Source organism: Schistocerca piceifrons, chromosome 1 (assembly GCF_021461385.2).
Source record: "Schistocerca piceifrons isolate TAMUIC-IGC-003096 chromosome 1, iqSchPice1.1, whole genome shotgun sequence".
NCBI lineage: Eukaryota > Metazoa > Arthropoda > Insecta > Orthoptera > Acrididae > Schistocerca > Schistocerca piceifrons.
Window position 1 is genome coordinate 332710493 of NC_060138.1, and position 24908 is coordinate 332735400.

General features: G+C 42.4%; 1 protein-coding gene and 1 pseudogene across 1 annotated transcript in view; both read left to right on the forward strand.

The window, feature by feature from the left end:
• LOC124797429 overlaps positions 1-24908 on the forward strand; it is a 266751-nt gene that overhangs the window by 130967 nt on the left and 110876 nt on the right. The gene's annotated exons all lie outside the window — the stretch shown is intronic.
• LOC124723045 lies at positions 2438-2555 on the forward strand (annotated as a pseudogene).

Here is a 24908-nt window from a genome sequence, read left to right on the forward strand (position 1 = left end):
AATTGGTGTTTTGTGCAGACGCTAACCTTGATGGGTGGCCTGGGAGGAGATAAATAGCAGAAGTTGAGAGGAAGGGAAATTTTGTGGGAATTTGTTCACTTCCCAGAGCAGGCATTGGTCGGCGCTGGGAAGCGACGCATAATTAACGCGACTTGCGCTGCAATTGGCGTAAGTGGTTTTGCTGGAGGGGAAACTGAGGCGAAGAGCGGACTGGGAGAAGTCTCCATAGTGGTCTTCCGTTCCCAGCTTGCCTAGAGGGCGGACGTGGTGTTCTTTACTCAGCTTGCCTGAGAGAGAGTGAGCATCTCTGCAGTTTAGGACTTAGCAAACGGAACGATTGAGCTTGGAGATAGAAAGTTTTTGTTCAGCTGCGTACTGAGCAAGATAGCTAGAAATGAATAGACGAGCGCAGCCTTGCAGCACCATGAGGTCGGCCGACGTCCGCACAATGACGCCGCTCCGCCACGCTGAATTCGGTGATATTGCGCTCGCTCCGGCCGCTGATTAATTTGTTGGATCACGTCGGCAATGCTTCCACGAGGGTTTCATGGGCCGTGTATTGTAGAATTCTTCTCGCACTTCGCATTACGCCTGGGTCAGTCGATAGGAATTACTTTTGATTTAGCGCGCTTTACTCCACGCAAACGCAATTTATTACCACTGCCTGTTAGGAGAGTCATGTAACATGATGATTGAAGGTCGTGAGTTAAAATAAATCTGTCCTAATCGACTGCATCTGTTTTCAATCAAGTAGTTGAAATCCCAAGTCACTTTCTTAATTAATTTCATGTTCAACATTTGCATCTGGCGTTCAGTGGCTGAACATAACATCAATGTGCACTCCTTTTTAATTAAAAGGGATCAATTCTGAGTCAATTAATTTCAACCCTGCCAACGCAGTTCAATCAGGAGTCACAAGGCCTTATTACTTTCTTTGTGTTATCGGACATTGCGGCAGTTTTGAACTCTCTGTTGATTTGTTAGTCAATTACCTGGGGTGAACACACACCAAAACCAGATAAGTGAGGGATGGTGTGTTACACGTTACCTAGTCGCGACGGACGGCAACTCGTTGCACACTCACGGTGCGGAAGGGAGCCTGGGGTACGTGAAGCGGCACTCAACCGGTTGAGCACAGCCTTGTGACACGAACGGGTTCGTCTGGAACGGCACCGACGGGGAAGAACCGAACGGGAGACACGCGATTGTCGTGCGGATCACGGAATTCTGTCGGGTTAAGACTCCGCTGGTCCATAGCACTCATTTCAGTGTATTGGCGGTCGTTGGACGATGTTTATTGAGGCGCATATCGTTCCCGCCCACATTTGCCATTAACGGCATTGTCTGCACCTTGCATCGTGACGCCACTTTGTTGTTTTGGTTCCATCTGATTATCATCGACTGGCAGGGAAATGTTCGGCGAAGCACTACTCGTTCATCATTTTGCCCAAGTTGTTGAAGAAAAGGATGTTCGTGAATGGTATCCATCGTTGCGGTAGCACTTGAGCGGCGTACGACTCCAAAACGGAAGAACAAATTGATGAACTAATACGGCGTCATCGCTGAAGTTAACCCGTCGTAGCACTCGTACTGAATGAAGTACTAACAGGTACAGATAGTATAACATAATTTTATTGCACTTACGTTTAACCAATACACACGTGAACGTCTGCTGTCAAAGCCATACAAAACCAGACTAAATGACTACTAAAGATATCACACCAGTCACAGTTCCTTTGTTTTTTTGTCTATAACGATACTTTTTACTATTCCGTTGCTTCTTGCTGAGCAGAATTCCCCACACGTTGTATCAGTGGTTCGTAATATCTCGTTAACAAAACTCTTGGTGAAACAAGACTGTACATCCCAGTGTATATAGAAAAATTTATTCTGGAAACAATCCGGAGCTTCTATAAATATGGTATCTCGTTAACATCCCAAATGTGCAGCCGCCTGTGAGATGGGGCACCAAGCCTCGAAGTATCTAAGATTTATCAGGGAAATTTCTCAATCCTTTTTTGAACTCTCTTTAGCTAATGTCTGATCGAACTCGTTATAACATGTTACGGCATTGTGTGCTGATTCGTCTCGAACATGATGTACTTATAATAATTTACATTTACTAAACGGTAATTTCTTTCACTGCATTGCTTACACAGCTGGATTAAATTTTGATATTAAGTCGAGAAGGAATATAAAAACAAGTTTTAGAAACGATAGTTCGATATGGAATTAAACTGCATTCTATGTACGAGGTACATAATCTTCTAATAATGGTGCGTAGCAGGAGAGATTTTGGCATCGAATGACTACACAATTAGTTAGGCATGTTTCAAAGCAATGATAACCCGACGTTGCAGCGTGTTTAATAATATGGACTCGAAAAAAATCTGACAGACAAGAGATATTCTTTTTTCTGTCTTTGAACGAATTATTAGGCAACGGCCTTGCTGCAGTGGCTACACCGGTTCCCGTGAGATCACCGAAGTTAAGCGCTGTCGGGCGTGGTCGGCACCTGGATGGGTGACCATCCAGGCCGTCATGCGCTGTTGCCATTTTTCGGGGTGCACTCAGCCTCGTAGTGCCAATCGAGGAGCTACTCGACCGAATAGTAACGGCTTCGGTCAAGAATACCATCCTGGACTCGCATTCGGGAGGACGACGGTTCAATTCCGTCTCCGGCCATCCTGATTTAGGTTTTCCGTGATTTCCCTAAATCGCTTCATGCAAATGCCGGGATGGTTCCTTTGAAAGCGCACGGCCGATTTCCTTCCCCATCCTTCCCTCACCCGAGCTTGCGCTCCGTCTCTAATGACCTCGTTAAACACTAATATCCTCCTCCTCCAAGAATACCATCATAACGACCGGGAGAGCGGTGTGCTGACCCCACGCCCCTCCTATCCGCGTCCTCCACATGAGGATGACACGGCGGTCGGATGCTCCCGGTAGACCACTCGTGGCCTGAAGACGGAGTGAACGAATTATTAAGAAAACACAGATCAAAGTTACCATTCCTCTAGGCTGAGGATTGCGAGTCTCTCGCAACCACAGATCTGCGGCAAACAGGAAAGGGAAATGCAGCGGGCAGGAAGAGGCAGCCCACAAACAAACGGTGACCACAAAGGAAAGAACGACGGAATGTGCGAGTGTGACTCAGTCAGAGGTAGAATTACTTTCTTCAACCATGAAACAAATTCGATATGTACCAGTTTTACGTAATTACATTTAAGTAGTCGTCTTCGAGTTGTATGACCTTGAGCCGGCCGGGGTGGCCGAGCGGTTCTAGGCGCTACAGTCTGGAACCGCGCAACTGCTACGGTCGCAGGATCGAATCCTGCGTCGGGCATGCATGTGTGTGATGTCCTTAGGTTAGTTAGGTTTAAGTAGTTCTAAGTTCTAGGAGACTGATGACCTCAGAAGTTAAGTCCCATAGTGCTCAGAGCCATTTTTGTATGACCTTGATCCAACACGCATACCAATCGTGGAAAACGTATTAGAGTTCACTTACTTACTTATTCAGAAGTGTCCCTACGTTTTCAAAATCTGTTTCAGTAACTCAAAAGAATTACATTGTTTCCATAACAATTATTTATCTCTGCAACGTCATGTGCGCTGCTGTAGAACTTGCGTATAGATTAAAATTGTGTGCGGGCGGGACTAGAATCGAAACCCTTGCTATTTGCGAGTAGTGATCTTACAGATTGAGGTAACCAGGCACGACTGAAAAGCCTCCTGCACAAGTTCAATTCGACAATTACGTCTCTCCTAAGACTGGAAGACATAGATGTTCAATCTGTGCATTGAAGAAGCAACGACGAAACTAAAAGAAACCTTCAACAGTGAGCTTAAAATTCAAGGTGGAAGGATATCATTACGTTCACTGACGACGTTGCTATACTGAGTGAAAGTGAAGAAGAAGTACCTGTTACATGGAATGAGTAGTCTAATGAGCACATGCTATGGATTGAGAGCAAATCATTGATAGACGACGGCAATGAGGAGCAGCGGAAGTGAGATTAAGATAAACTTCATATCAAAGCTGAGGACCATGCAGAACACAAAGTGAAGGAATGCTGCTTCCTAGAAACCAAAATAACTCATCAACGGACGAAGCAAAGAGGACAAAAAAGCAGACCAACACAGGCAAAGAGAGCATTCATGTCCAAAAGAAGTCTACTAACACAGACACTGGACTTGAGGGAGAAATTTTTGAGAATGCTCTTTCGTAGCACAGCATTGTATGGAAATGTATAGCCTGGAAAAGAAGATAGTGGAAACGTTTGAGACATAATGCTATGGAAGAAAAATCCATAGTTCGCTTCGGTAGCTGCTACTGCTAGTCACTGTGCATTGAAATTGTGGTGTACCGTCGTCATGGCGTAGTAGAACTAGCTCAGATTTCCTGACTTCCATTCGTCTCTCTTATTTCTTACATCTGGGGTCAGCATCATTTCAGTTATACGCAAGCCACGTGTCTAAATTTGAGTATATTGTGCGCCGCGATCTACTCAAATTGTGTTTTTTTCAAAACAGGCGTTTTCTCAACAGATTAAACAAATTGGGTAACTCATATGCTGTACAAAAAGTATCTCTCTGACTAAGGCCGTATCGAGCAAGAGGCAAAGGAGGACATATGTCCTTCCCTCACCTGCCTAAAAGAAAGATATTCCTAGGCCGAACTCATATCCTGCCACCCCAGACGCAGAGACGTATCAAATCAGTATCGGCTAAAACGTATAATCGAATGGTTATTGAGGGCACCAGATGAGCCATTTGTAGTGAAATTTCAAAACTATTTCATTCAAGACAATGCACTTATCTTCTTTTTTTCCTCTTGTTAGATGTCTGTGGCGGAAACCTCGCTATTTTCCGCACTCCGAAACAAATATTGCAACTTCAGCTACTTGCACTGCTCTAGTGACTGCACGTTGTAACAATATAAACATAATAATAATGACAGCGATGCTTAAAATTACCTAGCGTTTTCGACGATTTCAGAGCAGTTAATGGGGAGAGACCACTACCAGAAGTCTAGGTACTTCTGTTGTTTTATGCGACTCTATCCCCGTATACTGTATACTGGATGACAAACACCCAACAGAATTACGGCCATAATAGCTTTTGTGTTGTTTGTTCACAAGTTCAGAAATGATATCTAGTTCTGGATCGGCAGAAGTCGGTAACAGTCGATCGATTTCGGCCCGCTCATGCTTTTTGTGTCCGATCACTGCCAACATTGGGGATCTAAAAATATGCTTTGCGCACTAAAGCCGTTACAAACGAAGTGTTTGCCATGCCATGCCAAAACAATGCAGTACCAGCATTACACCGGCCGGTTGATGTGGCCGTGCGGTTCTAGGCGCTTCAGTCTGGAACCGCGTGACCGCTACGGTCGCAGGTTCCAAACCTGCCTCGGGCATGGATGTGTGTGATGTCCTTAGGTTAGTTAGGTTTAAGTAGTTATAAGTTCTATGGGACTGATGACCAAAGATGTTAAGTCCCATAGTGCTCAGAGCCATTTGAACCATTTTTGAACCAGCACTACACCGCTCAGCTGCCCATGGTCTGCTTCTGCCGCACCCCTCCCCCATAAGAGAATTCGTTCAGGGCATTGTGAGTAAACTATAGTCATCATTTGCAGGCCACGACAAAACTGATTTTACCGCTGTGCACTGTGATCGGCAATGTAAATGAAGATTATGTTAACGCCGAGACAGGCTGACTGCTTCCTCTTAAGAAATGTATTTCGATGCACTAAGGGCGTATACAATCTTGTGGTAGGTTTCTTCGATGTATAATGACCAAGTCAATGATGACTCTGCGGGTCACGTGTTGATCGCCAGTTGACAGTCGCTTACTCAGAACAGCAGTAGCTGTAGCTGTCTCAGAACAAATCTATGGTAGTCACCTCCCGTGATTCTTTGGTAACTAAGAATATGACCGTGAAATATTAAGATAAATTATTTTTCACAATTGATGGCACTCTTATCTCCCATACTGGCTGCCACAAATCACCAAACACTTATTAAATAAATATTGTAATCGAAAAGTGAGTCCAAAATAGGCTCATAGACCCCCCCCCTACCAAGTGCGAAGTTCATTGTTCGCTCACAAATGGAGAAATCAGTAATGAGATTCATCGTCAGCTCGTTTCTGCTAATCGTGAAACTTGCTGCGAATGGGCGAAACGTGAGGCAATGGAGACTAGAGTTTCGGTACGGAAAATGTTGTGTTCTTGGTAAATGCAGAAATGTCAGTGTTGAAATTGACTGAACACTGAAAGAAATATCAGAGTTGACAAGCGTTTAACTATCAGAGAATGTGATGAACAATAACTAAAAGTGTCAAGAATATTTCTTTATCTAATGGATACAGGCAAATAAAATTATCAGAATTCGTACACATGCTGAATGGCAAAAATTCTGGCAGAATCTGTGGTACAGACTGTTCTCGCGCATTATAAAGAACAACAACGCGGTCACTGAAACTTAGGTAGCTTCCCACATACTTCAGAACAAGCAATAGGCAACGCAGTGGCGCTGTGCACTCTCACCAACACAAAAATTTCAAAATTGCTACTTCACACCGTAAATTTATGGCATCCGCTGCTTGTGGGGAGGGAAGAGAAATAAGAACGAGCGCTTCAAGTCATTTTTTTGTCTCGAGGGTATATAGCACAGCAGATTTCGGTGGCACAGTCGTTAACTTGTACACGGAGAGCTCAATTTCTTTCCAAGGCAGGTGACGATAAATCGTGATGAAGTGTTTGATGGAAGTTGTAGAACATTTGTGTCGCGATGGAATAATAACTGACATGTTGACTCATGAACTGAATACACATTGCTGGCAAATCTTCACAGAGTACGAACATTTCTAAATATGCATCAAATTAATACGGAAATATACTAAATCAGAAATAATTTCTGCGCTTCGTATCTTTCATGTCGCAATAACCCACATAAAGAGACAATATACTGTGGTTTGTAGTAAACAGGTCAGCATAGTAATTTGTTCAGTATGTCCGGAAGAGTATTAGAGTATGATTTTCCCAATTTTAAAGAAGTTTTTTTTGGATATGTATCTACTTGTAGATGAATATTAAATAATCTTTTCTCAGTTATTGGGCTACTGACTTCATTATACCATAACCAGTTTCAGTATTGGATATTGACACTTTAATATGCATAACCAGTTTGAATAAAAGTGATCTCACTCTCAGATACTCATCGTACGTTTCAACTCTTGAGTCCCAAAACTTACGTTGATGAACGTTTGAGATTGAAACTACTGTTTTCGAAATCAGTTATGACATAACGAAAAATCAGTAACCGAGAAGCCATGGTAGAATTATTTCACCTTCGGAGAACTCAAAATTCTGCATCCTTCTGTACAGCTGACCGGAGCACTATACTGTCTTATATCGGATTTGAAATACGATCCCTCTTAAACTGCTCGACCAGTTGACGTGTGGTTCATTGTGGGAAACATTCTCGCCACAAGTCCATCATTCTGTTAGCTTCTCGACAGCATTTTTGCAACCACAAACAAAATTTCAAAACAGCATACTATTATTCGTTGCGAACTGATGCCATTTTGCGTAGGTGGCCGTTTACCCGCAACGCTTTATTCTGGCATGTTATAATGTCCAACGTTCACACGTGTTTCATTTTTGACCTGCTAATCAAGTGTTACATTGTCACGATTTTATTTTTAAACTATTCATAGAGGAAGCGCTTGAAAAATACAGAAAAAAGCGTAAGAGATAAGGATAATAAAACAGGGCAAAAAGAAGAGATATGCTGAGATGTGCTGATGATACAGCTATTTTATCTGAGCGTGAACATCATCTTGGAGCTATGTTGAGTATATTGGAAAGAGATGTGGGAGAAGAACAAAGTATACAAATAAATACATGTAAAACACATGTGATGGTCAGTGACGAAGCACGGCACGCCAAGGAGTGGATTCTTTCGAGATATGGCCCTGTAGGCGTAACCTGAAAATCAGATAGGTAGAGATAATCACAAATGATGACACCCTTAGAGCAGTTCTCGAGAAGATAAGTTTGAGGAAATCCTTTTTAGAAAGAAGGAAAGAAAATTTGGGTTTCACGTGCAGTGGACGACGAGGTCTTTAGAGACGGGGCAAATATTAAACTGTGAAAGCAAATCTTCCGCGTCCTTTTCAAAAATTTCATCTCGACATTTATCTCAAGCCATTTAGGAAAACTACTAACACGTAAATCTGGATGGCCATACGTGGATTTCAATCGCCGTCCTCCCGAATTCAAGTCCAGTGTGTGACACATTGCTCCCCCTGGTTCAGTTTTGAGACGCGAACGCTGCCATTCGTTTTCATGAGCATTTGCAGAAAATGCTGAAATACTGAATTACTGAATTATTGTGCCTCGTTTTCTCTAGGTGAAATGTCCGCCCCAATAGCTCAGTGGTCAGCGCGTAGGATTGCCACGCACGGGGGCCCGGGTTCGATGCCCGGCTGGGGTGGGCGATTTTCTTCCCTTAGGGACTGGTTGTTGTGCTGTCCTCACATCATTTCATCCCGATTGTCGACGCGCAAGTCGCCCAATGTGGCGTCTCACTCAATAACACTTGCACTTGGTGGCCGAACTTCCCGTCAGGGAACACCCGGACACTGATGCCATACGATCACTTCCATTTCTCTTTGAAATGTATCCTTTTTTTATGTCGTATATAGATAATTATGTTAAATGTTTGTGTATTGCACTGTAGACTATTAACTAGCGCTTGAGACGCGAGAGACTGGCTCAAATGGCTCTGAGCACTATGGGACTCAACTGCTGAGGTCATTAGTCCCCTAGAACTTAGAACTAGTTAAACCTAACTAACCTAAGGACATCACAAACATCCATGCCCGAGGCAGGATTCGAACCTGCGACCGTAGCGGTCTTGCGGTTCCAGACTGCAGCGCCTTTAACGCGAGAGACTCCTAAGAGCAAAAATTTGAGGGGTATGGAAAAATAAATCGCGGGAACTTATGAAATCCGAGGATAATTCTAGCAGTAAATGTGTTTCCAGACATTTTTACCCAATCAAATCAAAGAATATTTGTTTTGCAGCATATCTGTATAAAATTGGAAGGGGACTGCGCAAATTCTGAATAGGTCACTTAGTAAACTGTCGTCAGCTGATGAATGTATGACTTCAATATTAATCCGGTCGTTAGATATCTGTAAAATATAGGGTACATGGTCATCTAATGACAGGCCACAGAATGGCACATCAAAAAAATATCCATAACTTACAAGTAAAAACAGGTACAAGATCATCAAGTTGTACAGATGAACTGGCAGACTGTCGTTTCGACAGTGATAACAGCACCAGGAAACAAAATTTTGCCGTTTGGCGACTATAGTATACCCTTAGTGGCTTTACAAAGCGTCAAGTAACAAAAGAATACTTATGTGCTACAATTTTTTAAAAATACGTAAAGACTTATAAACAGAACGATCCAAACGGCAATATAAAAATATAGACAACTAGCTGTTAACCGGCCGCGCGTTGTTGTGGCTCAGTCTAGTTAAATGGAAAAGAAAGACGCTTATTTCGTGAGGTATTTGACCCGGTCACTATCAATGGAGCACCATTTATATGGTGCTCCATTCAAATAAGCGTCAAACGAAAAAATTACAAAGAACGAAACTTGTCTAGCTCAAAGGGAGAAACTAGATGGCGCTATGGCTGGCGCGCTAGATGGCGCTGCCATAGGTCAAACGGATATTAACGGCGTTTTTTGAAATAGGAACCCCCATTTTTTATTACATATTCGTGTAGTACATAAATAAATATGAATGTTTTAGTTGGACCACATTGTTCGCTTTGTGATAGATGGCGCTGTAATAGTCACAAACGTATAAGTACGTGGTATCATGTAACATTTCGCCAGTGCGGACGGTATTTGCTTCGTGATACATTACCCGTGTTAAAATGGACCGTTTACCAATTGCGGAAAAGGTCGATATCTTGTTGATCTATGGCTATTGTGATCAAAATGCCCAACGGGCGTGTGCTATGTATGCTGCTCGGTATCCTGGACGACATCATCCAAGTGTCCGGACCGTTCGCCGGATAGTTACGTTATTTAAGGAAACAGGAAGTGTTCAGCCACATGTGAAACGTCAACCACGACCTGCAACAAATGATGAAGCCCAAGTAGGTGTTTTAGCTGCTGTCGCGGCTAATCAGTAGCAGACAAATTGCGCGAGAATCGGGAATCTCAAAAATGTCGGTGTCTAGAATGCTACATCAACATCGATTGCACCAGTACCATATTTATATGCACCAGGAATTGCATGGCGACGACTTTGAACGTCGTGTACAGTTCTGTCACTGGGCACAAGAGATTTTACGGTACGACGACAGATTTTTTGCACGCGTTCTATTTAGCGACGGAGCGTCATTCGCCAACAGCGGTAACGTAAACCGGCATAACATGCACTACTGGGCAACGGAAAATCCACGATGGCTGCGACAAGTGGAACATCAGCGACCTTGGCGGGTTAATGTATGGTGCGGCATTATGGGAGGAAGGATAATTGGCCCCCATTTTATCGATGGCAATCTAAATGGTGCAATGTATGCTGATTTCCTACGTAATGTTAAAAAAATGGTTCAAATGGCTCTGAGCACTATGGGACTTAACATCTATGGTCATCAGTCCCCTAGAACTTAGAACTACTCAAACCTAACGAACCTAAGGACATCACACAACACCCAGCCATACGTAATGTTCTGCCGATGCTCTGAAAAGCTAGTCATATGGACCACCCTGGAGATATATATATATATATATCGGGGCGGTTAGTAGACCCGCAAACGAGCGCCTCCCCAGGCGGATAGGGGAATGCCTCCTAGATATAGGTGGTACCGAGGAAATGAAATACTCGGGGCGGACCAAAACTACTAGTAGCGTCTGTTCCCACAGTGGGCGGCTACAAAAGGCGTCTGCACCACATGTCAGTGGCGGCCTCAACCAACCTCCTGATCTGGAAAGTCAGGTTGTACTCGGCAGCATGCCATACATCCAACTACTAAACATCATGATGGTACAACGAGAAAAATCACATTACCCCGGGCCCCAGTCAATAGACTGGGATTGTCGTGAGCATCGGATTCCGGGGGCTCACGGACATCATGAGATGAATCGGAGCTTCTCAAACTCCCTCAAGACCAAACGCAAACACTACATCGGCACACTCAACGTGAACACACTGATGAAGACAGGAAAGATGAAACAACTGACAGACACTCTCGAAAAATTTCAATTCAAAATATGTGCACTGCAAGAAACACGATTCACAGACAAAGACCATTTCAACACGGAGAATTTCAGAATATACAAAGGAAAACCATCGAGACAACTGAAAAACCTAAGGCTTTTTGGCACAGGATTTGCAGTACACAGGTCCATCACGGACAGCATAATCGACTTTTCGTCACCAAACGAAAGAATCAGCACCATCTGAGTGAAATCAGCCAATAAATCCTACACAATAATCAACGCACATGCACCGACTAATGACTACAACAGGAAAAACCCGGACAAAATTGATGACTTCTGGACGACAATGGAAGAAACTATCAGAAAAATTCCTGCACATAGAGTCAAAATAATACTGGGAGACTTCAACGCCAAACTCGGAAAAGAAAAGATATACAGACATATCACAGGAAAACATACTCCACACAAGGACACCAACAAAAACGGAAAACGTCTGATAGACTTTTGCAAAAGCCACGACCTCGCCATTATGTCAACAAAATTCAAGAAACCAACACGAAAACTTACCACATGGAAATTCCCCAGCGGAAAGCAAGAACTACAAATCGACCACGTAATAGTGCAGAAAGACTCACAAAAAGAAATTTTGAACATAGACACCCGTAAAGGCTACTTCGAGTCAGACCACCACCTACTACAGATCAGGATTCGTCTTTTGCCCAAGAAAAAGCTCCAGGAGAACAAAATTGTTAGACCAGATCCAGAATACGTTACTTTAAACCAGACACAAATATTACACAAAATTAAAATGGAGAAAACGAGAGACTGGACACAACTTTCACGAAGAATCCGAGAGGCCATGAAACTAGCACAAGCACCACGAACACGGAAACACCGTTGGTGGAACCACACATGTGACCAAGCTATTGACCAACGAATCAGTGCATGGAAAAAATTTAGTAGCCATAAATCCCAAGAGAATTGGATAAACTTCTTGAAAACACAGAACCAATCAAGCAAAATCATTCGCAATGAAAAACGACAGTATGACAAACGGCGACTGACAGAGATCGAATCGGACTTCATGAAGAACAATACAAGAAACTTCTACAGAACGTTCAGAGAAAATATGACTGGATATCAACCACCCAACTTGTGCCTCATAAGACCAGATGGAACCCTAGAAACCAATGCCAAAAACAATTGTGACATTCTGGCAAAGTACTTTGAAAAACTGCTCAACACGGACCCCCCCCCCCCCATGGAAGAAATGATGACAGAAACGAGCACATACAATCCAGATAGTGAACCTCCAACTCTAGAAGAAGTTAAAGAAATAATAAAGTCACTCAAGAATCGTAGAGCACCAGGAGAAGATGGCATCATCGCGGAAATCTGGAAGTTGCAAGACCCAGAACTCACCAAAGACATCCACAGGTTCTTGGAAGACATCTGGAAGACCATGAAAATTCCTGGCGACTGGAAAACTGCCCTGATACACCCACTACACAAAAAAGGTGACAAGACTGACCCGAACAACTACAGAGGAATATCCCTACTACCGGTCACATACAAGATCCTCTCTAAAGCTTTACTGAACAGACTAGAATGCCAAACTGACCACTTGATTGGGGAATACCAAGCAGGCTTCCGTAAAGGGCGGTCTTGTGCGGAACAAATTTGGAACCTGAAAATGATTTTACAACACAAACAGAACCTGATCATTACCTTTGTTGACTTCAAAAAGGCGTACGACTCTATCGACCGGAAAACTCTCTTCAAAATTCTAGCAGAATACAAAGTAGACAACAAAACACGGACTATCATAGAGCAAACTTTAACCAACACGACCTCCAAAGTAAAGTTCTGTGGGGAACTATCAGAGCCCTTTGAAATTCGCACAGGTGTCCGACAAGGCGATGGCCTCTCACCTCTCCTTTCCAATCTGGTGTTAGATAAGGTCATAAAAGAATGGGAAACATCAGAACAGGGGATAACCTTAGGAAACCCACAGATTAAATGCCTGGCTTTTGCAGACGATTTGGCGATTGTCACGAAAGGTATAAAGGAAACAAAAGACGCTATTGAAAAACTGCACGAAATCGCTTCCAAAACTGGACTACAGATCTCTTACGAAAAGACACAGTTTATGAGCGCAAAGAAACTCTCATCTCTTAACACAAAGTATGGCACGATTTACAAAACTGCAAACTTCAAATACCTCGGTGAAACACTACAAATGAGTGGACATAACAAAGACTCAAACGAAGAAAGAAAGACTAAACTGGACAAGGCATACAAAGTAGTGTGGAATCATTACAACAAGAAGTCTATCTCACAAAAAGCCAAATTACGCCATTACGACACGGTGGTGCTCCCCGAGGCACTATATGCAGCAGAGACCACACTAATCCTAGGGCATACACGTATCAGACAATTAGAAAAAGTAGAACGGAAAATACTTAGGAAAATATTTGGCGCAACTAACAATGGAATATGGATCAAGAAACCTACAGAGGAACTGTACAAACATACAGAGACAATCACAGAAAAGATTAGAAAACGCAGACTACAATTCTATGGACACCTATACAGAATGCCATCAGACAGGCTGACCAAACAGATCTTTGACTGGGTAACCACTAGAAACAATAAATGGGTGGCAGAGGTAGAAAACGACCTGAACCAGCTCAACATAACAGCAGACACAATAAACGACAGAATAAAGTTCAGAAACATCATTAAGAAAAGTAAACTACATGAGATACAATGCGACAAACGAACAGGCATAAAATGGACCGAAGAACGCAAGCAAGATCACAGCCAGAAGATGAAAGAAATATGGGCAACCAAAAAGGCAATCAAGATGAAGCCGAAGACACAAAGCCGACAAGAAGCATGGACAGAGGACCGGAAACAGAAACACAGCGAGCGAATGAGTGAAGTTTGGGCAGCAAGGAAGGCATCAAAAGGATCTGGCCATGTAGTTTAGTCCAAATGCGCTCTTTAATGGCAAAACACCAATTATATATATATATATATATATATATATATATATATATATATATATGTGTGTGTGTGTGTGTGTGTGTGTGTGTGTGTGTGTGTGTGTGTGTGTATGTGTGTGTGTTTCTTACTGTAACGTGTAAACATCTGAAGTAAATTGGTCGAGTATTTTTGAGATTTTTGGTAACAATGTTACTCCAATATAAATATCATTTATAAACTATATATATTATATATCTTTTAGAGATTTTTGAAGATAACGTTTCCCCTTTATATATTACATATATGTCATGAGGTGACAAAAGTCATAGGATACCCCCTAACATTGTGTCGGACCTATTTTTACCCGGCATAGTTCAGCAACCCGACGTGCTATAGACGCAGTAAGTCGTCTGTAGTCCCCTGCAGAAATACTGAGTCATGCTGCCTCTATAGGCGCCCATAACTGCAAACGTCTTGCCGGTGCACGATTTTGTGCACGAACTGATCTATCGATTGTGTCCCATAAGTGATCGATAGGGTTCATGAAGGAGGAAGTGGATGGTGCAATCATCCCCTCGAATCGTCCAGAATGTTCTTCAAATCAGTCGCGAACAATTTTGGCCCAGTGACATGATATCGTTGTTTAGGAACACGAAGTCCACGAATGGCTACAAATGGTCTCCAAGTAGCCGAACGTAACCATTTCCAGTCAGTGATCGGTTCAGCTTGACCCGAAGAGCCAGTCCAGTCCATATAAACACCGCTCACATCATTATGGAGCAACCACCAGCTTGCACAGTACCTTGTTGACAACTTGGGTCCATGGTTTCGCGGGACTGGTCCATACTCGAACCCTACCATCAGCTCTTACCAACTTAAATCGGGATTCATCTGAGCAGGCCATGGTTTTCCAGCTGTCTCGGATCCAACAGATGTGATCACGAATCCAGGAGATGCTGCAGGCGGTGTTGTTCTGTTAGCAAAGGCATTCGGGTCGGCCCTCTGCTGCCATAGCCCATTGAAACCAAATTTCGCAACACTATCTTAACGGATAAGTTTGTCGTAAGTCCCACGTTGATTTCTATTTTAGTTAACAGATTGTTGCTTGCAAGTTTGCACTGATAACTCTATGCAAACGCCACTGCTTCCTGACGTTAAGGTGAAAGTCGTCGGCCACTGCTTTGTCCGTTGTCAGATGCAATGCCTGAAATTTGGTATTCTCGGCACACTCTTGACACTGTGGATCTCGAAATACTGAATTCCCTAACGATTCCCGAAGTGGAATATCCCATGTGTCTAACTACAACTACCATTCCACGTTAAAAGTCTGTTAAACCCCGTCGTGCGGGCTTAACCATGTGGGCAACCTTTTCTCGTGAATCACCTGACTACGAATAAGGGCTCCACCAATGAATTGCTCTTTTATATCTCGTGTACATGATACTACCGCCATCTGTATATGTGCATATCACTATTCTGTGACTTTTGTCACCTCAGTGTATATTTATCTACACTCCTGGAAATTGAAATAAGAACACCGTGAATTCATTGTCCCAGGAAGGGGAAACTTTATTGACACATTCCTGGGGTCAGATACATCACATGATCACACTGACAGAACCACAGGCACATAGACACAGGCAACAGAGCATGCACAATGTCGGCACTAGTACAGTGTATATCCACCTTTCGCAGCAATGCAGGCTGCTATTCTCCCATGGAGACGATTGTAGAGATGCTGGATGTAGTCCTGTGGAACGGCTTGCCATGCCATTTCCACCTGGCGCCTCAGTTGGACCAGCGTTCGTGCTGGACGTGCAGACCGCGTGAGACGACATTGAAAGCAATCCGTGAAGAACTTTCGGAGCTTCACGATTTTGTACAAACGAACATTTACATTTATATTTATTTAGATCAACTGGCGGCTTGTAATCGCCAGTAGAGCTGATATAAAGACCTTGAAATAATTTTACATTCAGTAAAATACGAGAATTTTAAAAAATGTACAGGCATTTACAGCATCCTCGTTCCACATTAACAAACTTTGCAATTTATGATCCTCAGAGCAACATAAGAAAATAAAGGCATAATTATGAGCGCCAATGTAGCAGACCTAAAAACCGGTGACAACTGTACATCAGTGAAATTTTTTAAATGTACGAACATATACAAATTAATCATTTCGTATGTTGTTGTTGTTTCTGTCTTCAATCCGAACACTGGTTTAATGCAGCTCTCCATGCTACTGTATCCTGTGCAAGCCTCTTCATCTCCGAGTTGCTGCTGCAACCTACACCCTTTCGAATCTGCTTACTGTATTCATCTCCTTGTCTCTCTCTACGATTTTTACCCCCCCCCCCCCCCCCCCCGCCCTCATCCTCATATTTCCCTCCCGTACTACATTGGTGATCCCTTGATGTCTCAAAATGTGTCCTAACAATCGATCCCTTCTTCTTATCCGGTTGTGCCACAAATTTCTTGTCTCCCCAATTCTATTCAGTACCTCCTCATTAGTTACGTGATCTACCTCTCTAATCGTCACCATTCTTCTGTAGCACCACATTTCAAAAGCTTCTAATCTCATATTGTTTAAACTGTTTATCATCCATGTTTCACTTTCATACACGGCTACACTTCATACAAATACTTTCAGAAAAGGCTTCCTGACACTTAAATCTACATTCGATGTTAACAAATTTCTCTCTATTTCGGCCACACGGTTCGCGCAGCTTCCCCCCGTCGGGTGTTCGAGTCTTCCCTCGGGGATGGGTAAGTGTGTTGTCCTTAGCGTAAGTTAGTTTAAGTTAGATTGAGTAGTGTGTAAGCATATGGACCGACGACCTCAGCAGTCCGGTCCCATAGTCCTTACCACAAATTTCAAATTTTTTACTTCGGACATCATCAAATATTTTGCTGCCCAAATAGCAAAACTCATCTACTACTTCCAGTGTCTCATTTCCTGATCTAATTCCCTCAGCATCACCTGATTTAACTCGACCACATTCCATTATCCTAGTTTTGCTTTTGTTGATCTTCATTTATATACTCCTTTCAAGATATTGTCCATTCCGTTCAACTGCTGTCACAAGTCATTTGCTGTCTCTGACAGAACTTCAAAGTCATCCGCAAACCTCAAAGTTTTTATTTCTTCTCCCTGGACTATAATTCCTACTCCAAATTTTTTTGTTTTATTTACTGCTTGCTCAGTATATCGATTGAATAACGTCTGTAATAGGCTTCAACCCTACACTTACTCTCTTCTCAGCCACTGCTTCCTTTTGGTGCCCCACGACTCTTATAACTACCATTTGGTTTCTGAATAAATTGTAGTCTTTCTGTCCGTGTATTTTACCCCTGCCACTCTGAGTTTCAAAGAGAGTATTCCTGTCAGCATTGTGAAAAGCTTTCTCTAAGTTTACAGATAATATAATCGTAGATTTGCATTCCTTAATCTATCTTCTATGAGAACTCGTAGAGTCAGTATTGCCTCGCGTTTACCTACATCTCTCCGTAGTCCAAACTGATCTTCCTCGATTTCGGCTTCTACCAGTTTCTCCATTCTTCAATAAAGAATTCATGTTAGTATTTTGCAACCATGACATATTAAACTGATAGTTCAGTAATTTTCACACATATCAGCACCTCCTTTCTGTGGAATTGGAATTATTATATTCTTCTTGAAGTCTGAGGGCATTTCGCCTGTCTCGTACATCTTGCTCACCAGATGTAAAAGTTTTTTCATGGCTGACTCTGCCGAGGGTACAGTAATTCTAATATGGCATTCTAAAAAGATGGAGCATGAAGAACGAAAATTACAGTTTATTGCTTACATTCCTTTCGGTGCCCCAATACATGTACCGTTCAGAGAGTAACAGAGGTAATGTATAAAATCGCCAAAATGAAGATTTATACCGGACCAGCGGAAGTATATGACACCTTGGAATATGCAAAATTAGTCAAATTTAAAATCAATTACAACACGAAGAAAGCAAAGGAAGTTTGATAGGTGCTGTGGTGTACAAAAAATTACTTAGCCAATATACTGTTAGAAATGTACTTCTTGTTACATCTCCATTATCTGGATATCTTACCGATTTTTCTACGTATTCGCTGTTCAAATTTAAATATTTGTCGTAGCGCTTCACAAGTTTTCCTATCCCTTCTGCAGGCTCAGTTGCCGCCAAGTTGTTGAACGAGTCACTAATATCTCTTTCAGTTCGTTGTCCTTTCTGCCCAAAATATCCTTCATTTTGGGAAAATATGGTAATCACACGGGGTATGTGCTGACTATGAGGTGGATGTTCAGAAACTACCCACTGAAATTGCTGAAGCAAATCCTTCAACATAGCAGAATATGGTTGAGCGTTTCCATGAAGAAGCACGTCCCGATAGTTGACAATCCAAGGCGTTTGTGTCGAACGGAATGACGGGTGTCTGACATTAGGCTGTCGTGTTTATAGTTTATCCTCTAGGCATAAAGTGACAAGTAGAAAGTTCTTTAGATCACGAAGCATTGTGGACATAATTTTTTGCTGCTCAGAATTTATTTGGTTTTTGATGTGGATCGTAAATGAAGCCATTCCACTGACTGACACTTTGTGTACTTTTATGCGAAACTAAGGTCGCACTACCAGTAGCAGTTGATTCAAGAACTCGTCATCCTTGCCATACCGAGTGAGAAAAGTCATTCCAACTTCAATTTTATGTTCATTTGTCAAAGGTTGAGGGGGAAGCCACTTGACATACACTTTTCTATGGCCCGAATCACCACTATTAATTTGATAAAGATTCTATAGTGACATCTCAGGGAAGAACAAGTTCAGTCCATCATTAGCGAAATGTCTGTCCTGTTGAATTTTGTTCCTCAGTCCTTTATTTCAATTCTTCATCACGAATGTTCGTTTGTCTGTAATTAAAGATAATGGACCATTTTCGAACTAAAGCTTCTTTCTTCATATTTTCATGAACTTAGGTTATCTGTTTGTAAATTTCGAGAAGCTGGACTTCTTTGCATTCAGAAACTGTATTACACAACTTATCTCTCTTGCCTACATCATTAATATTGCCCCACATTTTAAAAGCGCTCAGATAAGCAGTAAACGACCGTTCCTTCTCACTGTTAGCGTGATACTCGCACTAACGATTAGGAAACTCTCTGACAAGGCGGCGGGAATGGTGGGTCAATTGCGTGGCTGTTTATATCAAAACGATTTTTACTTTTAGAATGACCCTCGTTTGTATCGCGTAAGACGTGTATTTAGATCAAGAGAAATACTAGACGATGTTGCAAATGAATATCTCCTATCAAGCATGATCCTCGGATGGGACGTTGGAGAAGGAAGGATGAATCCTGCGTGACCTCTTCTATTCGCACATACTGATCTCACCATAAATGTGTTAACGCGACGGAAGAATATAATAATCGCTTGTTTATTGAATTGTGCTATTGTTAGGAAGAGTCCTCGTGTTCATCTGATAGCTTTCCTTCGGAAAACTCGGAAAACCGCTAGAAAGATCGTGTCATGTATCGCCGGGCGCCCTTTCATAAATGTCAGCTCTCTGCTTTTTCCAGAGTACACGTCTGCTGTGCGAACAGGCGTCGGGTGACGCTATCAATAACTTCTCAGCTTTCTGCTCAGGTCTGGTGACTCATTCCGCTGTGTCAGTTGTGCGCCATTATCGTCGCTGTTCTGCTAATTGAGATAGGAGTGTGTCAGCCAATATGTCGTTGTGTGTCCCAACCTAGCCAGTCTACCAATACCAGACGGCGCGTCGTACTAGTTAGCTGACAAGATACTGGTGCTTGTCCTAGCGTTCAGGAACGTTTCGTCGAGTTCTGCATCTATACCCACCGTGTGGTTTGTGGCGCTACTTTGGTATCACTGCCCCTCCCGTCTCCTTGCACCCCCCTCCCCCCTCCCCCCTTATTTGCTCTTCCAGTGAGAAATGGTTCGCCGGACGAACGATTGCCGGTAAGTATCCGTTTGGGCTCAAATCTCTCTAATTTTATCTTGATGTTCCTTTCGGGAGAGATACGTAGGAGGAAGCAATACGTTAGTTGTATCTTCTAGGGACGTACGGTCTTGGAATTTCAACAGGAGACCATACCGTGACGCCGAACACCTCTCTTGCACTAAAGTTGGCTGAGCATCTCCGTGACTCTTTCACGTTTACTAAATGAACCTTTGAAGAAACTTGCTGCTCTTGTTTGGATCTTGCCTGTTTCCTCTTTCAGTTCAAATGGCTCTGAGCACTATGGGGCTTAACATCTGAGGTCATCAGTCCCCTAGAACATACAACTACTTCAAACTAACTAACCTAAGGACATCACACACACCCATGCCCGAAGCAAGATTCGAACCTTCGACCGTAGCGGTCGCGCGGTTCCAGACTGAAGCGCCTAGAACCGCTCGGCCACACCAGCCGGCCCTCTTTCAGTTCTGCCTGGTACGGATTCCATACTGACGAGCAGTATTCAAGTATTTGTCGAACGAGTGTTTTGTAAGCTACCTCCACTGGGAGTAGACAACGTTTCCTGATAATTGTTCCATTGAATCTCGTTCTCGAGTCTGCCTTTCATGCGATTACTTTTATGTGGTCCTTCCACTTTGAATCGCTCCTAGATATTTTATGGGAGTAACTGTTTCCAGTAATTGTTGTGCAGTCATGTAATCTCACAATACTGAGTCTCTCTGTGAATTTATACGCAGTACGTTACATTTGTTTATGTTGAGGATCAATTACTGCGCCAAGGGTTCACTGGTGTCAGAAGAATGGTGATCATCATCTTTATCATCAGTCATTTGATGTCCACTGCTGCAAAAGGCCTGCACTAGGCATTGCCTTGATCTACAGTTGCTCCTGCGAGTCTTCTAATGTACTCTAACAAGATTCCATTAGGTCCTCATACTGGTATTTTCTGTTCTCTTGGAACCCTGCGCAGATCTCCAGTCTGTGCCCTGATCCCATTTATTTGTTTCCTATGTCTCCTAGCAATTCGTCTCTCCTTTGCTATCCGAGCGATCCTCATCTTCTGAATGGTTGTCACATTTAACATCTATTGTAAACTCCCTCTCTTCATACTTAGCTGATTCCTAATTGAAACAGTTTTGTTTGTGGCGATCGAACGTGGGGAGGGGATGAATGACAGATAGAACGGGATTCATACGAAACCTGGTCGTGTTGTCTAGAACGAAAGCGAATATTAATGTTCTTCAATTTTAAGTGAAACCGCAGCAATAATTAAACATCGTAGATAATAACCGCTTGGTTGCTCTTGTAAATAATTTATTTCACGACCAATTTCGCAGCCTAGAAGTCACATCATGGGTTGGATCTGTTAAATTAGAAAAAGCTTTCACTACAATTGTGGTCAGGTTATAGTTACAATCAATACTGAGGATTGGAGCGAATTACTTGCGTGTTAAATTATGACATTAAACTTGCGACATGGACGGGACCCAACATTCCTTGTCTATGAATAAGGGGCGCAATTAGAGAATCGTCAGATAAGCAGAAAGCATGGGTCCACGGTTCCTCAAGCGAGCCTAATTTATTTTAATAACTGTAAGAACCAACAAGAAATATCCGCTCACCCTAATGTGATACAAGTCCAGTATGGCCTGGGACACTCGATCAAAAATTAAAAACACCTACCGTGAATTCGTAATGGACGACAGTAGGCCGAACATAACCGGTTAACCATTATATCGAGAATCGCAATCCATCAAGAGAGGCCAGAAGTTAATAAAAATGTGGAAAGTATCGGCAAAATTAATTTCTAGGCACTCATGATGGATTGTGACGCTCTATATAATGGTTGACTGGTTACGTCCTGCCTGCTGTCTTCCGTTCCGGATTCGTGATAGCTGTTTTTAATTTTTTATTCGGCGTCCCAGGCCATATTGGACTTGTATCACATTAGGTGGAGCGGATATTTCTTGTTGGTTCTTACAGTTATTAAAAAAAAATTAGGCTCGCTTGAGGAACCATGGTCTCTGCTTTCCTGACAATTCACTAATTGCGTCATTTATTCATATACAAGAAAAGCTGGGTGCCGTTGTGATCTCCCCTTCATTCCTGGTTCCATCTATTGTCCACATTAAACAATGTCCAGTCCAAATAACTAATGAGCAAAGCCTTTTATGAAGATTTGAGAAGAGTGAAGTTTACAATAAACTTTCAAGTTTACTTAGCTTGTCATGTTAAGATAGCTCCAGTTCTTCTTGTCTAGGGGTCTGATTCTTGAAGCTGAAAAGCCCACATCAGGTCCTCACGGTTGGTTTGAACTAAATAAATTTGAAGATTGTTCAGAAACGCTTTCCTTGCCATTGCCAGTCTACAATTTATATCCTCTCTACTTCGACCATCATCAGTTATTTTGCTCCCCAAATAGCAAAACTCCTTTACCACTTTAAGTGTCTCATTTCTTAATCTAATTCCCTCAGCATCACCCGACTTAATTCGACTACATTCCATTATCCTTGTTTTGCTTTTGTTGATGTTCATCTTATATCCTCCTTTCGAGACACTGTCCATTCCGTTCAACTGCTCTTCCAAGTCCTTTGCTGCCTCTGACAGAATTACAATGTCATCGGCGAACCCCAACGTTTTTATTTCTTCTCCATGGATTTTAATACCTACTCCGATTTTTCTTTTGTTTCCTTTATTGCTTGCTCAATATACAGATTGAATAACATCGGGGACAGGCTACAACCTGTCTCACTCCCTTCCCCACCGCTGCTTCCCTTTCATGTCCTTCGACTCTTATAACTGCCATCTGGTTTCTGTACAAATTGTAAAAAGCCTTTCGCTCCCTGTATTTTACCCCTTCCATCTTTAGAATTCGAAAGAGAGTATTCCAGTCAACATTGTCGAAAGCTTTCTCTAAGTCTACAAATGCTAGAAACGTAGGTTTCCCTTTCCTTAATTTTTTTTAAGATAAGCCGTAGGGTCAGTATTGCCTCACGTGTCCCAATATTTCTGCGGAATCCAAACTGATCTTCCCCGGGGTCGGCTTCTACCAGTTTTTCCATTCGTCTGTAAAGAATTCGCGTTAGTATTTTGCAGCTGTGACTTATTAAACTGATAGTTCGATAATTTTCACATCTGTCAACACCTGCTTTCTTTGGGATTGGAATTATTATATTCTTCTTGAAGTCTGAGGGTATTTCGCCTGTCTCATACATCTTGCTCACCATATGGTAGAGTTTTGTCAGGACTGGCTCTCCCAAGGCCGTCATAGTTCTAATGGAATGTTGTCTACTCCCGGGGCCTTGTTTCGACTCAGGTATTTCAGTGCTCTGTCAAACTCTTCACGCAGTATCATATCTCCCATTTCATCTTCATCTACCTCCCCTTCCATTTCCATAATATTGTCCTCAAGAACATCGCCCCTGTATAGACCCTCTATATACTCCTTCCACCTTTCTGCTTTCCCTTCTTTGCTTAGAACTGGGTCTCCATCTGGGCTCTTGATATTCATGCAAGTGGTTCTCTTTTCTCCAAAGGTCTCTTTAATTTTCCTGTAGGCAGTATCTATCTTACCCCTCATGAGATAAGCCTCTACATCCTTACATTTGTCCCCTATTCATCCCTGCTTAGCCATTTTGCCCTTCTTGTCGATCTCATTTTTGAGACGTTTGTATTCCTTTTTGCCTCCTTCATTTACTGGATTTTTATATTTTCTCCTTTCATCAATTAAATTCAATATTTCTTCTGTTACCCAAGGATTTCTACTAGCCCTCGTATTTTTACCTACTTGATCCTCTGCTGCCTTCACTATTTCATCCCTCACAGCTACCCATTCTTCTTCTACTGTATTTCTTTCCCCCATTCCTGCAATTGTTCACTTATGCTCTCCCTGAAACTCTGTACAACCTCTGGTTCTTTCAGTTTACCCAGGTTCCATCTCCTTAAATTCCCACCTTTTTGCAGTTTCTTCAGTTTTAATCTACAGTTCATAACCAATAGATTGTGGTCAGAGTCCACATCTACCCCTGGAAATGCCTTACAGTTTAAAATCTGGTTCCTAAATTTCTGTCTTACCATTATATAATCTATCTAAAACCTTTTAGTATGCCCAGGGTTCTTCCATGTATACAACCTTCTTTCATGATTCTTGAACCAAGTGTTAGCTATGATTAAGTTATGCTCTGTGCAAAATTCTACCAGACGGGTTCCTCTTTCATTTCTCTCCGCCAATCCATATTCACCCACTATGTTTCCTTCTCTCCCTTTTCCTACTGTCGAATTCCAGTCACCCATGACTATTAAATTTTCATCTCCCTTCACTACCTGAATAATTTCTTTTATCTCATCATACATTTCATCAATTTCTTCATTATCTGCAGAGCCAGTTGGCATATAAACGTGAACTACCGTAGTAGGCATGGGCTTCGTGTCTATCTTGGCCACAATAATGCGTTCACTATGCTGTTTGTAGTAGCTTACCCGCACTCCTATTTTTTTATTCATCATTAAACCCACTCCTGCTTTACCCCTATTTGATTTCGTATTTATAACCCTGTATTCACCTGACCAAAAGTCTTGTTCCTCCTGCCACCGAACTTCACTAATTCCCACTATATCTAACTTTAACCTATCCATTTCTCTTTTTAAATTTTCTAACCTACCTACCCGATTAAGGGATCTGACATGCC